The sequence below is a fragment of the Castanea sativa genome, chromosome 4 (assembly GCF_040712315.1).
Source record: "Castanea sativa cultivar Marrone di Chiusa Pesio chromosome 4, ASM4071231v1".
Taxonomy (NCBI): domain Eukaryota; kingdom Viridiplantae; phylum Streptophyta; class Magnoliopsida; order Fagales; family Fagaceae; genus Castanea; species Castanea sativa.
The window spans coordinates 34,825,458-34,839,175 of NC_134016.1; the positions used below are offsets into that span (position 1 = coordinate 34,825,458).

At 32.7% G+C, this 13,718-nt stretch overlaps 1 pseudogene; it reads left to right on the top strand.

Moving 5' to 3' along the window:
- The first annotated feature begins 8,181 nt into the window (after positions 1-8,181).
- On the top strand, positions 8,182-11,738 carry LOC142632082 (receptor-like protein 6; annotated as a pseudogene).
- Positions 11,739-13,718: the final 1,980 nt, after the last annotated feature.

Genomic DNA, 13,718 nt, shown 5'->3' on the forward strand with positions numbered 1-13,718 from the left:
AATGGTTTCAGTTATTCAGAGAGTTAGGCCTAACTACTTTAGTAAGAAATTACTAAAATATATATTTATGAAATTGGATTTCATAAATATATAATGAATAACTTTAAAGAATTAAACCGGGTACTCAAGGATAAGATGTAGTAATTTACAAAGTGGCAGTCTACATTTATGACTTTGTGTTACTACGAATATTTTATGAAGGGGTTACGTGTATAATAAAGTCTTAGGATATAATTTATTAATAAGGCCTAGAGTGCAATTATATTTATATAATGGTATTAAATATAAATAATGGTAACTTTGGACTTGTCATGAGTTGACAGAAAAGCCCAAGGCCCATTGGAGCTAGTGTCTTATTGGTCCCTTTTGGTCCCACTCCAAGCCACACACTAAAGCCCAATTGGAAAGGCCCAATAGGCTAGCCCAATTAGATAATCAGTTAGTTATAAATGGAGAAACATACAGAATTTTTATTAGAAGAGATTAGAAAAGAAAAAGAAACGGTGTGAGAGAGAGTGTGAGACACACTTTCATTCTCCCTTTGAAAAACTGATTGAGAGACCACACATCTTGGGCGTAAAGTGGAATTTGAGTGAAGATTAAAAGTGTTTCCAAGTGCTTCTAATCTTTGTTTTGAATTTCTCCACACCAAGGTACGCTATCTTGTTCTTAAATTCTGAAATTTACTTTGTGCACGTTATCAATCATGAATGAAATAGATCATTGTTTGTTACTTCCGCTGTATGTTTTGTATGAGATACAAAACCAGAATTTTTCCTTCAAGGACCACTGAAGTAGTCACTTCCGCATTAATAAGATTCTACACCTAATCTCTACCACATTAAAGCTGATTGATTGGCCTAAACAATGGAAACACCCGCAAAAGTCCTATTTCATGATCTAAGAGTGGTAGAATAGAGGGATGATGGGACAAGTATCCCCCAAATCCAGTTGGGAACGAGCCAATTGGGGAGAGAGAGAAAGGGAGAAATGGTTATAAAAGGAGGAGAAGTGCAACAGGAGAAATGGTTATCAGGTGCTCAAAGAATTTTAACCCACTAAAGTTTAAAAAATAAAAAATAAAAAATGGCATTCATGCTTGCATTAAGAAAAAAGTATTTAGTACAATTTCTTAGAAGTATTACTTTAACTAATAAAGTATAAATTGTATTGACTAATAAAGTATAAATTGTAAATTTTTTTTTTTTTGGTATAGCTAAATTCAATACAGTTATTTGTTAGAATTTTATTCTAATTAAATTCAAAAAGATTATTGTATAGATTAATAAAGTATAAACTGTAATTTTTTTTCCTATAGTTAAATTCAATGCAATTATTTGTTAAAACTTTATTGGATACCTAATATACTTTAAAAAAAAAAACTAAAATAAACCCAATATGATTACAAAGATTGGTTCTTAAAATTTTTATTCTTTGCATTATATTAGATGTCATTAATATGGGAAGACAATAATACATGTAGCAAAAAATCAAAAAAGTATTATAAAAGGGAATTAACTTTAGTCTACGGGATGCTACACCATTGTGATGTTACACCATTAACTTGACAGAGGTGACTCCAAATTGACTAGCAACATAGAGCAAAGTGAGTTCTTTTCTGCATTATTCTAATCTAATATAGTATTTGCTAGAGTGGTTATTGGCATGGCATTGAATATGTGTATTTAGGATTAGCTTATAAACTACTCTTTAGTATTAATGGCTTTTAAGTACTGTATTTTTAAAACTTCAAAAAAGTATAATTTTTTAAAACTTTTTTTTTTATTTTTTTAAAGTATATGTATATTTTAGCACACTTATAGCAAAAATATTTTATTAATGGTAAATAAACTACTCTAAATGGACATGCATCTCTGCCTAATTCCATATAGTCAGTCTAAACTATTGTGAGCTTGACATGAAATTATGGAACATATTCATTTTTCCAACAACAATGATGATAGTAAGAAACACTACAATTGCAGATCTCTCCTGATAAAGCATATTTCTAATTAAAATAATGCTCCACCTGGGCTCCCAACCTCCAGGTGTGCTTAAATTCTAAGAGTGCAAAATAAAATTCCGTACAAAATTATAAGTATATTTAACATATTTTCAATGAAAAGTTTTTATCAAAAAACAATATAAGCTTCTCCAAAACAATGTGCATCTCTGCCTAATTCCACGTGGTCATGGTCTAAATTTGTGAGCTTGACATGAAATTATGAAACACATTCATTTTTCCAACTCCAATGATGATAGTAAGAAACATTGCAATCGCGGGTCTCTCACAATATTTTTTATTAAAATAATGTTCCATTTTGACTTTCCAGTCTCCAGGTGTGCTTAAAATCCAAGAGTGCAAAACAAAATTCAGTACAACATTATGGTTTAATCAATTTCTCTGTTCTTGCTCATGCACTTTCTTGCTATACTTTCGTTGTACAATCTTATGTTTGCTAGTTCGTCTTTCATGCAACCATTATGCCATGATGACAAGAGCTTCGCCTTGTTGCAATTCAAGGAAAGCTTTTTACAATTACACCTTTTTTTTTTTTAAGGATTAGTTATTCTTCATTTCAAATAATAATTATTCGTAAAGAACAATTACCTCTTGTAACAAAAATATAACCAAACAATTGAATGATTATTCTTAAGTTATAGTTATTCCATTATATATTTGGTCTATTACAATACTTGTTTTTTTAAAGTATTCCCATATGCACATATTTCTCATGTTAAAGAGGGTGCACTATTAGGGTCCGTTCGGTTGGAGAAGTGGAAAAGTGGGAGGATGAAAAATATTTAGTTTTCCCTCTTGTGTGTTCAGTTTGAGGGGTGGAAAAGTGGTACGGAGGAAATCTATTTTGTTTGGTTGGAGAGAAAAAGGGAAGGATAAAAAATGTAATTTATATAAATTGACTATTATACTATTGTTACCTAATATGTAAGAAATAGATTTATTTGTACTCCTTACATAATATAAAATTTATCACATCATATATATAAATTTTTATTATTTTTTTATTATTCTAATGTAAAAAAAAAAACGTTGAATAGGGTCATATTGAAAAAAAAAAAATGAACGTCTTGTCACGTTTTGAGAAAAAAAAAATTTTGAAAAACAAAAAGAACGTCAGGTCACCTTGTGGGAAAAAAAAAAGAAAAAAAACTTCAGGTCACGTTGAAAGAAAGAAAAAAAAAGGAAAAAAACGTTAGGTCACGATGAAAAAAAAAATAGGTGGGAAGAGGGCATTTTTGTAAAAGTGCTACCATAGCACTTTTCTCTCCAGATTTTCCTTCCGATTTGGAAGCGTTTTTAGTCCTTGATCCGACCCCTTGTACATTGGGAACATTGTTTCTATAAGAAGACAATTTGTACCCAGTCCAATCATGAGATGGACTCAGGCCCAAAAAGCCTTATACAATAAAAATTTGTAGAGCGTGGGCTTGAAACCTAAGTCTTATGGAAATTGGACAACAAATGGACGGCCTGAATGCCATTACACACACAATCAATGGAAAAGTATAACAGATACTCTCCTCTGATATTAGTCGAGGATAGCTTGTATAGTCTTTCTTCCTTTAAACAATAGATAACAATTGAAGTTCAAGTCTCTAATGCCTTTCTTTCTTCTTCTTTCTTTTCTTTTTTTTCCTTTTTCGTGTCTCTCTTCCTCTCTTATACCAATCTTCTCCTCCTTTTCACCTTCCACGTGTAGCACAGATCACCCAATTAGATACTTGTCACATCCACCATCTTCTTGATATCCTCAAACAGTAGTTGGAAAGTTGAACATTACTGTTTAGAAGTAATTTTTCTATTAATCTGGCCAGGGAGGGAGGTGCAAGGTATTCAGTGTGGTGGTAGCAACCTTTTCCCTTAATATTTCACATACGTTCCTTCTCTCAACAACAGTATGGAACACGTCTTTACCCACCAAGCCTTCTAGAATTCTCTCCCCATGCATCATGACACGTCATACGGTCGTTAGCTGACTTGGCCGAAGAGACGCCTCTCCTCAGATGAACTCACCAATCTACCTAGCACGAGTCGACTTGTGGGCTTCGAAGGCTCTGCTCGGACAAGTCTATACCACCAAATCAGGCCCAAGGCCCAAATGCATATTTTAACCATTTCACCCCCACAGTTTCTATACATATATAAGTCTATTTTGATCCTTTTGTTTCTTCAATTTGCTATTTAGATTTCTCATTGTGGAATATTTTCCGATCTTTTTAGAAATTAATTGTGCAAGTAATTTTTTCCACCATTATCAATTTGGTGTTTGTTTTTTATCTCCACATATAATATGCTCTCTTTTTGAAAACTAAAACAAACCCAATATGATTAAAAAAAAAACGGTTCTTATAGTTTTTGTCCTTTGCATTTATATTAGGTGGCATTATTTATTTTTTTTTTTTTTTGAGAAAGAGATGGCATTAATATAGGAAGGTAATAATACATGTAGCAAAAACCAAAAAATGTTATAAAAGGGAATTAACATTAGCACTTCGTGATGTTACACCATTAACTTGACTAAGTTGACTCCAAATCAGATATGCATCTCTGCCTAACTCCATATAGTCAAGGTCTAAACTATTGTGACCTTCGACATTAAATAATGGAACATATTCACTTTTCCAACTACAATATTGATAGTAAGAAAACATTGCAATTGCGGGTCTCTCACGATAATGCATAATTTTAAGTAAAATAATGTGCCATCTTGAAGTCCAATCTCCAGGATGTGCTTATTAAATTTTAAGAGTGCAAAACAAAATTGAATACAACATTATGGGTTTATCAATTTCTCTGTTCATGCTAATGCACTTTCTTGCTCTACTTTTGCTGTATAATCTTATGTTTGCTAGCTCTTCTTTAGTGCAACGATTATGCCATGATGATAAGTGTTTCGCCTTGTTGCAAATTAAGTAAAGCTTTGTACAATTACACCCTTTTTTTTTCAAGGATTACTTGTTTATCATTTTAATGAATAATCATTCATAAAGAACAACTATCTCTTGTGATAATCAAACAATTGAATGATTATTTTTAAGTTATAATTATTCCATTATGTAAAATGCGGAGATTATATATTTTGATTAATGCAATATCATCATTGTCATTTTTATATATACTTATCCCATTGTGTCACTTGATCCAAGCAAAAAAAAATGTCTCTTTAACAATTAGAAAAAAAAAATTATTATATTTCAAACTTTTTTCTTAATCCAAAATTAAGGAGAATCTTTGTGCCCCACAATCAGCGTTCGTTTTGTGAGGAGCTGAATGAGATATTCTATATAGAAGGAGAGATAATATCAGGTGCTCAAAGAATTTTAACCCACTAAAGTTTAAAAAATAAAAATAAAATATGGCATTCATGCTTGCATTAAGAAAAAAGTATTTAGTACAATTTCTTAGAAGTATTACATTAACTAATAAAATATAAATTGTATTTTTTTTTTTTTTTGGTATAGCTAAATTCATTGCAGTTATTTGTTGGAATTTTATTCTAATTAAATGCAAATACATGATTGTATTGATTAATAAAGTATAAACTGTAATTTTTTTTTCCTATAGTTAAATTCAATGCAATTATTTGTTAAAACTTTATTGGATACCTAATATACTTTAAAAAAAAAACTAAATTAAACCCAATATGATTAAAAAGATCGGTTCTTAAAATTTTTATCCTTTGCATTATATTAGATGTCATTAATATGGGAAGACAATAATACATGTAACAAAAAATCAAAAAAGTATTATAAAAGGGAATTAACTTTAGTCTACGGGATGCTACACCATTGTGATGTTACACCATTAACTTGACAGAGTTGACTCCAAATTGACTAGCAACATAGAGCAAAGTGAGTTCTTTTCTGCATTATTCTAATCTAATATAGTATTTGCTAGAGTGGTTATAGGCATGGCATTGAATATGTGTATTTAGGATTAGCTTATAAACTACTCTTTAGTATTAATGGCTTTTAAGTACAGTATTTTTTTTTTTTTTATATAAGATAGAAATTCTACTCTAGCCTAATCTAAGTGTATATGTGTGTGAAAGCTCTCTCCTGGAGACTTGAACCCCGACCCTTGTCCCCCACACCCCACAAGTACTTATACTTGTGGAGTGACCATCGCACCAAGGGTGTGCGGTAGTAAGTACAGTATTTTTAAAACTTCAAAAAAGTATAATTTTTTAAAACTTTTTTTTAAAATTTTTTTAAGTATATGTATATTTTAGCACACTTATAGCAAAAAAATTTTATTAATGGTAAATAAACTACTCTAAACGGACATGCATCTCTGCCTAATTCCATATCGTCAGTCTAAACTATTGTGAGCTTGACATGAAATTATGGAACATATTCATTTTTCCAACAACAATGATGATAGTAAGTAACACTGCAATTGCAGGTCTCCCATGATAAAGCATATTTCTAATTAAAAAAATGCTTCACCTGGGCTCCCAACCTCCAGGTGTGCTTAAATTCTAAGAGTGCTTAAATTCTAAGAGTGCTAAACAAAATTCCGTACAAAATTATAAGTATATTTAACATATTTTCAGTGAAAAGTTTTTATCAAAAAACTATATAAGCTGCTCCAAAACGATATGCATCTCTACCTAATTCCATGTGGTCACAGTCTAAATTTTGAGCTTGACATGAAATTATGAAGCACATTCATTTTTCCAACTACAATAATGATAGTAAGAAACATTGCAATCGAGGGTCTCTCACGATATTTTTGATTAAAATAATGTTCCATTTCGACTTTCCAGTCTCCGGGTGTGCTTAAATTCCAAGAGTGCAAAACAAAATTCAGTACAACATTATGGTTTTATCAATTTCTCTGTTCATGCTCTTGCTATACTTTCATTGTACAATCTTATGTTTGCTAGTTCGTCTTTCATGCAACCATTATGCCATGATGACAAGAGCTTCGCCTTGTTGCAATTCAAGGAAAGCTTTATACAATTACACCTTCTTTTTTTTTAAGGATTAGTTATTCTTCATTTCAAATAATAATTATTCATAAAGAACAATTATCTCTTGTAATAAAAATATAGCCAAACAATTGAATGATTATTCTTAAGTTATAGTTATTCCATTATATATTGGGTCTATTACAATACTTGTTTTTTAAAAGTATTCTCATAAGCACATATTTCTCATGTTGAAGAGGAGGCACTATTAAGGTCCGTTCGGTTGGAGGAGTGGAAAATTGTGGGAGGATGGAAAATATTTAGTTTTCCTCTTGGGTGTTTGGTTGGAGGGGTGGAAAAGTGGGAGGGAGGAAAACTCTGTTGTTTGGCTGGAGAGAAAAAGAGAATGATGGAAAATGTAATTTATATAAATTGACTATTATACCCTTGTTACATAATATGTAAGAAATAGATTTAATTGTACTCATTACATAATATAAAATTTATCACATCATATATATAAATTATTATTTTTATTATTATTATTATAATGTAAAAAAAAAAAAAAAAACGTTGAATAGGGTCATGTTGAAAAAAAAAAACGTCAGGTCACGTTGTGAAAAAAAAAAGATTTGAAATAAAAAAAGAACGTGACCTAGTGAAAAAAAAAAAAGTCAAGTCACGTTGAAAAAAACATAGGTGGAAAAATGTCATTTTTGTAAAAGTGCTACCATAGCATTTTTCTCTCTAGATTTTCTTTCTGATTTGGAAGGAATAAAAATGTGCGCCCGGCGAGAAAACTTATTCCCTGGTTTTTTCTCCTTCCTATTTTCCTTCCTCAAACGAACAGTGAAAAACAGTATTTTCCACTCTATTTTTCTCTCTCTATTTTCCATCCTCCATGTTTTTCACCCAAACAGACCGACCAAGGAATGCTACAGAAGATGCACAGCAGAGTGAAACAGGTAACACGTGTGATTGACACGTGTATTTACTTATTCAAACGGTGCGTTTTTCAGAAGCAACTCTAATTTAGTCACACGGTGCGTTTCATCTCATGCCAGCAAAGCAACAGTTAGTTACTGATTCCAGAATTTTGTTATGGGCTTATGGCAGGTGTTTAAGTGGGATAATCTGTTTTGTTTGTTAGAAGATATTTATGAGTGATTCGAACTTTCTGGATTCTTAGGTTGGCTATATATATACCTGTACATTGTGTAAATCTTTCATATAGTGAAATAACAAACTTCTCTTCCTCACAAATCTCTCTCTCTTCACTCTTTCCTTTTGCTCTGTGTGTGTTTGTTCTGCAATCTTCAATAAGTCTTCTTGTAATTCTCTTGTAAAAGCTTAGCTTTTCTTCATCTTATACATCATCCACAAATCTGAGAATTTCCCCAATCTCATTTCAGTGCAAATCTAAGACGTATGTACCATTTTATTCTAGTTTTTCTTCTTATTCTTAAATTCTAAGAATGCTAAACAAAATTCAGTACAACATTATGGGTTTATCAATTTCTCCTTTCATGCTCATGCACTTTCTTGCTCTACTTTCGTTGTATAATCTTATATTTGCTAGCTCTTCTTTCGTGCAACCATTATGCCATGATGATGAGAGCTTCGCCTTGCTGCAATTCAAGGAAAGCTTTATCATCGATCAGTCTACATCTTCTGAAACTTCTGCTTATCCGAAGGTTTCTTCGTGGAAGCTTGAAAGTGATGATTGTTGCTCATGGGATGGTGTTGGGTGCGACAAGGACACCGGTCATGTGATCAGCCTTAATCTCAGCAGTAGTTGTCTCTATGGTTCTATCAACTCCAGTAGTAGCCTTTTCCGTCTTGTTAATCTCCAGAGGCTGAATCTCTCCGACAATGACTTTAATCGCTCTCGAATCCCTGTTGGTATTAGGCAGCTTTTGAATCTAACTTATTTGGACCTCTCTGGATCAGGATTTGCAGGCCAAATCCCAGCCGAAATTTTACAGCTTTCTAAGTTGGTTTATCTTGATCTCTAACTCAATTTATTGAAGCTCCAAAACCTTGGCTTACAAAGCCTGATTGAAAAGTTTCCAAACATGGAGGAGTTATATCTTATTCAGGTTGATATATCTTCGACAATGCCCAATTACATGGCGAACCTTACTTCTTTAACTTCTCTTACACTTAGAGAGTGTGGTCTGCATGGTGAGTTCTTGGCAGGAATTTTTCAACTACCAAATCTAGAGTTTCTCAGTGTGCGATTCAATGCAGATCTCACTGGATATGTTCCATAATTTAACAGAAGCAGCCCCCTTAAACTCTTGAAGCTTGCGGGTACGAGTTTTTATGGTGAGCTACCAGATTCAATTGGTGACCTCAAGTTGTTATATGATTTTGACGTTAGGGAATGCAATTTCTCTGGACCAGTACCATCCTCACTTGATAATCTTACCGAGCTCATCAGTCTGGACCTTTCACGTAACAACTTCGCTGGACCAGTACCATCCTCACTTGGTAATCTTACCGAGCTCATCAGTCTGGACCTTTCATATAACAATTTCGCTGGACCAGTACCATCCTCATTTGGTAATCTTACCGAGCTCATCTATCTGGACCTTTCATACAACAATTTCAACAGTGGTACTTTGGATTGGATCGGTAAGCAAACTAAATTCATTCACTTGGGCCTAGCGAACCTCAATTTGAATAGTAGCATCCCATTTTTTATTCGAAACCTAACCCAACTTACATATTTAAACCTTGGTTATTGTAATTTAACGGGCCATATTCCATCTTGGCTAGCAAACCTTACCCAACTAGCTGATTTGCGACTTGGAAGCAATGGTTTGAATGGTCCAATACCATCATGGATATCTAGGCTTACGAATCTTGAAACTCTCTATCTGGATACTAATCACTTTGGTGGTATAGTTGAATTTGAATTTTTTTTGAAACTCCAAAATCTATCTAATCTCCAACTATCTTCCAACCAAATTTCATTGCTGACAAAGCCTAGTAACAACACAACTTTTCCAAAATTTCGGATCCTAGGACTGGGTTCTTGTGACTTACATGAGTTCCCAGATTTTCTAAAAAGCCAAGATGAATTGGAGTTTTTGGTACTTTCCAATAACAAAATTTCTGGCCTAATACCAAAATGGATGTGGAACTCAAGTAAAAAAACTCTCTGGAATCTAGCTCTGTATAACAATTTTCTAACAGGTTTCCACCAATTTCCTGTTATTCTACCATGGACCAATCTACGAAATTTGTATCTTAGTTATAACAAGCTGCAGGGATCACTTCCTATCCCATCACCTTCCATCATTACTTACTCAGTCTCAAATAACACAGTAACAGGAGAACTCCCACAAATGATTTGAAATCTAAGTTCTCTTGTTTCCCTTGACTTGTCATATAACAACTTGAGTGGCATGCTTCCGGATTGTTTGCGAAACCTTAGTTTTTCCTTATCAATTCTCAATCTAAGAAGGAACAACTTTCACGGCAACATTCCTCAAATATGCATGAAGCGCAAGTTGAAAATGATTGATTTTAGTTAAATCAATTACAGGGGTGGATACCAAGATCATTGGTGAATTGTACTATGTTGGAAACTCTTGTTCTCGGAAACAATCAGATAAATGATTCTTTCCCCTCTTGGTTGGGGGTTCTTCCAGAATTGGGGGTTCTTATATTACGATATAATCAACTCCAAGGTGCAATGGGGAAACCTGAAAGTAATGTTGTATTTCCAAACTTGCATATCGTTGACTTTTCTTACAATAACATCACTGGAAAGTTACCATTTGAGTACTTCCAAATTTGGAAAGCCATGCAAATCATTGGTAAGCATGGTCAAATGTATATGCAAGCAAACACGGGTTTCAATCTACCTGGATATTCATTGACATCTCACTACGCTTACTCAATGACATTCACAAACAGAGGCAGAGAGCTTGCATACGAGAGAATCCCATATATTTTCATAGCCATAGATCTTTCAAGCAATAACTTTGAAGGAGAAATTCCAGAACTCATTGGGAATTTGAAAGGAATCCAGTTGCTCAACCTTTCCAACAACTTACTCATGGGTTCTATCCCCTCATCCTTGGAGAAGTTGACAGCACTAGAAGCATTGGACCTGTCTCAAAACAAGTTATCTGGAGAGATTCCTCCACAACTAACACAGCTCACCTTCCTTGCATTTTTCAATGTCTCTAACAATCATCTAGTAGGGCCTATACCACATGGGAACCAATTTGATACCTTCCAGGACAAGTCTTTTGGTGGTAATCCTGGATTGTGTGGAAGTCCTTTGACAATAAAATGTGGAAATTTCAAGGGCCCATTGCACCCTCCTTTAACCTTTGAAGAGATTAATCAAGACTCAAATTTGCTATATGAATTCGGCTGGAAACTAGTTGTGATCGGGTATGGTTGTGGGTTCATAATTGGAGTTGTTGTTGGGCAAATTGTGATCGCAAGGAAGTATAATTGGTATATTTATCTTCACTTTGCAGTTCAACACCAAATTGAAAGATAACTGACTTGAAGGGGATCTTGATGTTAAATTTCAAACAGGCTTGATGTTACCCAAACCGAAATAAATTCTGGTACGTGTTGTTAGCAATACTGTATATGCTTTTTCCTTTTTTTTTTTTTTTTTTTTAGAGGTTTAGGTGGGCAGCATCATTGTACTAAAATCTATGTAATATGTCAGCGTTGTGCTTTTTCCTTCCCTGCCGTTTTCTTTTTGTAATCTTTTATTGGCTTTGGCCAGAGATGGTCTTGTGGTAAAACTATTAATGAAGTTAAGTTGTTGTGTACTAAAACTGGACTCCAAATCCTTCTATAGAATTAAGGTTTTGTCCTTCTTATATATGGGGCAATAAAATTCAATTAAAATCCCTTCTATAGCGCAATTGTCAGGAATTCTAGGTTATACTTAAAATAAAAAAATAAAAGGAAATGAAACTTTTTTGTATTAGGTGTGGTAATTGGATTTGGTTGGGTGGATTTTGAATTTTGTCATAAATGAGTTAGATGTATAATATTGTGCCACATAAGAATTGTACTTTTTTTTTTTTATGCCTATCGGTTTTTAGTGTAGTCAAGGATTAAATCATAAATCTCTTATTTAACTATCAAAAATTTTATCTGTTGAACTAAATGGAACCCACAATTTTCCGTCTAATAATAACTTTTTATTATCAAATTAAGTTACCAATCAATTTTTAGTACAGATAGAGATTGAATCTCAAAACTCTTCTACAACTATCAAAAATTTTATTAATTGAGCTATCTGAAACTCTCATGTTTAAGTTAAGTGGCTTGAGGCTTGTTGAAAGAGGAAAAGCTTCAGATTCTATAATTATAATTATGATGTTTTATTTTGTCGTTACAACTTACAAAGTACGAACAACCAAAAAAAAAAAAAAAAAAGACCAATTTCACACCCTTTTTTTTTAATAAAGCCTTTTGTCAAGGAGCGTGAAGTGCAGCCATTCAAAAAGGAATCTGTTAATAGGTCCCATAGCCATTGCTCAACTCGCTAAAAATAAGTTTTTTTTTTTTTTTTTGAGGGAATAAAAATAAGTTAGTTTATTACAATAAAAATTTCAACTTTAATCAATGCAATTAGACTTCTAAAATATATATATACATATATATGATAGATCATGGTTAATACAATATCACCGTCGTTACTTTTATCATACACTAATAATAACTTGTTATATTATGATTAATACAATATCACTCTCGTTACTTTTATCATACACTTATCACAACTTGATATCTTATATAATTTCTTTAAATGTCACCTCAATAATTTTTTTTTTAAATGTGAAATTTATCATGCATATATTTTTAAAAAAAATTTAGGATAATACGTGTGCTCCACAATCTACATACTTTTTGTGAGGAGCCAAATGACATATTTTGTATGAAATGGGCAATTATACACATTCCATAAAATATTAGGTGCTCGAAGAGTTCTTAACACCAACGTTATTGATTCAATTCAGTTCAAGTCGAAATGACTGAAAATTTTCGAACCGATCAGCTACCCGATACAAATCACCTATATGTTCTAGATTGACAATATGTTGATTGATTACATAAATGTTGGTCACTATAGTCTAAAAGTCCAATTTCACCAAGTAAGGTGAGTGCCTAACACCTTCCCATTTTGTAACATAGCCTCCAAACTTAGATCAATGGTTAGAAGATCAAATACTTATTCATATAATTTTCAATCTTTAGATTGTAACTAGGAAACAAAGTCATGTACTTTATCTTAAATTATATCTAAAACCAAAGTCATTTGCATGGGTTTGGCCCATACTAATCAATTCAAAATGGGCGAGGGGTGCGGTTTCTCACAAACACACCTTAAGAATTTTTCTACGTGTTGAAAACACATTTATGAACGAAGTTTACTAACATAACAATATTCTTTAACATTTGTTCTTACTATATGTTCTTCTACATTAACATGACCTTCTCTATTTTTTTAAATCCTTCTTATAGTCATTTTATCAAACACGTGGAAACATATATAGAAATGTGTTAGGGATGTTTTTGTGACAAGGGCAAAAAATGCGAGAATGGCCAACATCTCCCCTTGGGTTCTTTAAAAGTGATTATTTGTGGAGAGTCAAGCCTAAAATTCCAAATGTATAATGAACAAAATGCTAACGGTGCTTTAACAAGAGAGAAATCAAATACCATAATTGAAATACAAGAAAATGCAGAAAAATTACATAGGTCTAAAACTTCGACCCACAATCAGTGAGAAGA